Genomic DNA, 3,395 nt, shown 5'->3' with positions numbered 1-3,395 from the left:
ATAGTATATTGAGGCCTGTAAACTGAAAAAAACAACATAGTATAGTGTGGCAAAAACGTGAAAAAACGACATAGTATAGTATGGCATAAAAACATCAAAAAACGTCATATTATAATAAAATATAAATACGTCATAGTATATTGAGGCCTGAAAATTGAACAAAATGACATAGTATAGCATGGCAAAAAACGTGAAAAAACAACATAGTATAGTATGGCTCAAAAACATCAAAGAACGTCATAATATAACAAGATATAAAGACATCATAGTATATTGAGGCCTGAAAACTGAAAAAAACAACATAGTATAGTGTGGCAAAAAACGTGAAAAAATGACATAGTATAGTATGGCAAAAAAAGTGAAAAAATAACAAAGTTTAATAAGGCATAAAAACATCAAAAAACGTCATAGTATAATAAGATATAAAGACATCATAGTATATTGAGACCTGAAAACTGAAAAAAATTATATACTATAGTATGGCAAAAATTGGAAAAAATGACATAGTATAGTATGGCAAAAATTGTGAAAAAACAACAAAGTTTAATAAGAAATGAAAACATCAAAAAACGTCATAATATAACAAGATATAAAGACATCATAGTATATTGAGGCCTGTAAACTGAAAAGAACAACATAGTATAGTGTGGCAAAAACGTGAAAAAACGACAAAGTTTAGTAAGGCATGAAAACATCAAAAAACGTCATAATATAACAAGATATAAAGACATTATAGTATATTGAGGCCTGTAAACTGAAAAAAACAACATAGTATAGTGTGGCAAAAATCGTGAAAAAACGACATAGTATAGTATGGCAAAAAAATGAAAAAATAACAAAGTTTAATAAGGCATAAAAACATCAAAAAACGTCATAGTATAGTAAGATATAAAGACATCATAGTATATTGAGACCTGAAAACGGACAAAAAACAACATAGTATGAAAAAACATGATAACGACATAGTATAGTATGGCAAAAAAGTGAAAAAATAACAAAGTTTAATAAGGCATAAAACCATCAAAAAACGTCATAATATAACAAGATATAAAGACATCATAGTATATTGAGGCCTGTAAACTGAAAAAAACAACATAGTATAGTGTGGCAAAAAACGTGAAAAAACGACATAGTATAGTATGGCAAAAATTGTGAAAAAACAACAAAGTTTAATAAGGCATGAAAACATCAAAAAACGTCATAATATAACAAGATATAAAGACATCATAGTATATTGAGGCCTGTAAACTGAAAAAAACAACATAGTATAGTGTGGCAAAAAACGTGAAAAAACGACATAGTATAGTATGGCAAAAATTGTGAAAAAACAACAAAGTTTAATAAGGCATGAAAACATCAAAAAACGTCATAATATAACAAGATATAAAGACATCATAGTATATTGAGGCCTTAAAACTGAAGAAAACAACATAGTGTAGTGTGGCAAAAACGTGAAAAAACACATAGTATAGGCAGAGTATAGTATGGCAAAAAACGTGAAAAAACGACATAGTATAGTATGGCAAAAATTGTGAAAAAACAACAAAGTTTAATAAGGCATGAAAACATCAAAAAACGTCATAATATAACAAGATATAAAGACATCATAGTATATTGAGGCCTGTAAACTGAAAAAAACAACATAGTATAGTGTGACAAAAAACATGAAAAAACGACATAGTATAGTATGGCAAAAGTTTTGAAAAAACAATTGAGTTTAATAAGGCATGAAACCATCAAAAAACGTCATAATATAACAAGATATAAAGACATCATAGTATATTGAGGACTGTAAACTGAAAAAAACAACATAGTATAGTGTGGCAAAAAACCTGAAAAAACGACATAGTATAGTATGGCAAAGATTTTGAAAAAACAACAAAGTTTAATAAGGCATGAAAACATCAAAAAACGTCATAATATAACAAGATATAAAGACATCATAGTATATTGAGGCCTGTAAACCGAAAAGAACGACATAGTATAGTGTGGCAAAAAACGTGAAAAAACGACATAGTATAGTATGGCAAAAAACGTGAAAAAACGACATAGTATTATGGCAAAAATTGTGAAAAAACAACAAAGTTTAATAAGGCATGAAAACATCAAAAAACGTCATAATATAACAAGATATAAAGACATCATAGTATATTGAGGTCTGTAAACCAAAAAAAACATCATAGTACAGTGTGGCAAAAACGTGAAAAAACGACATAGTATAGTATGGCAAAAATTGTGAAAAAACAGCAAAGTTTAATGAGGCATGAAAACATCAAAAAACGTCATAATATAACAAGATATAAAGACATCATAGTATATTGAGGCCTGAAAACTGACAAAAATCAACATAGTATAGTGTGGCAAAAAACGTGAAAAAACGACATAGTATAGTATGGCAAAAAAAGTGAAAAAACAACAAAGTTTAATAAGGCATGAAAACATCAAAAAACGTCATAATATAACAAGATATAAAGACATCATAGTATATTGAGACCTGAAAACGGACAAAAAACAACATAGTATAGTGTAGCAAAAAACGTGAAAAAATGACATAGTATAGTATGGCAAAAATTGTGAAAAAACAACAAAGTTTAATAAGGCATGAAAACATCAAAAAACGTCATAATATAACAAGATATAAAGACATCATAGTATATTGAGGCCTGTAAACCGAAAAAAACATCATAGTATAGTGTGGCAAAAACGTGAAAAAACGACATAGTATAGTATGGCAAAAAAGTGAAAAAATAACAAAGTTTAATGAGGCATTAAAACATCAAAAAACGTCATAATATAACAAGATATAAAGACATCATAGTATATTGAGGCCTGTAAACTGAAAAAAACAACATAGTATAGTGTGGCTAAAAAACGTGAAAAAACGACATAGTATAGTATGGCAAAAAACGTGAAAAAACGACATAGTATTATGGCAAAAATTGTGAAAAAATAAAAGTTTAATAAGGCATGAAAACATCAAAAAACGTCATAATATAACAAGATATAAAGACATCATAGTATATTGAGGCCTGTAAAACTGAAAAAAACAACATAGTATAGTGTGGCAAAAAACGTGAAAAAACGACATAGTATAGTATGGCAAAAAAAGTGAAAAAACAACAAAGTTTAATAAGGCATGAAAACATCAAAAAACGTCATAATATAACAAGATATAAAGACATCATAGTATATTGAGGCCTGTAAACTGAAAAAAACAACATAGTATAGTGTGGCAAAAAACGTGAAAAAACGACATAGTATAGTATGGCAAAAAAGTGAAAAAACAACAAAGTTTAATAAGGCATAAAAACATCAAAAAACGTCATAATATAACAAGATATAAAGACATCATAGTATATTGAGACCTGAAAACGGACAAAAAACAACATAGTATA

This window comes from Seriola lalandi, unplaced genomic scaffold, assembly GCF_002814215.2.
Source record: "Seriola lalandi dorsalis isolate HSWRI2012SDOR001 ecotype SW California unplaced genomic scaffold, Sedor1 jcf7180002054875, whole genome shotgun sequence".
Taxonomy (NCBI): domain Eukaryota; kingdom Metazoa; phylum Chordata; class Actinopteri; order Carangiformes; family Carangidae; genus Seriola; species Seriola lalandi.
Note: the sequence above shows the minus strand (reverse complement) of the source record.